This window comes from Theobroma umbraticum, unplaced genomic scaffold (assembly GCF_002168275.2).
Source record: "Theobroma umbraticum cultivar Fairchild unplaced genomic scaffold, ASM216827v3 scaffold_81.0, whole genome shotgun sequence".
Lineage (NCBI taxonomy): Eukaryota > Viridiplantae > Streptophyta > Magnoliopsida > Malvales > Malvaceae > Theobroma > Theobroma umbraticum.
This window is the reverse complement of record NW_018397268.1, coordinates 1,914,374-1,914,584: the sequence shown is the minus strand read 5'-3', so window position 1 is coordinate 1,914,584 and position 211 is coordinate 1,914,374.

Genomic DNA, 211 nt, shown 5'->3' with positions numbered 1-211 from the left:
TAAAGATCTGAAATCTAGCAATTTAGGCTTATTTGTCTTATTCAGGAGGTCTCCCACAAGTCTTACTATCTGATTCAGATACCACATTTATAGCCATTGTTGTGTGTTAATGACGAGGTTTCTAAGTATTTCTGACTACTGATTTTTCTTTTCCTTCTTTTCTCTTAGCCAGTTATTAGATAGGTATCATTCTACATTGAGAAGTCAAATA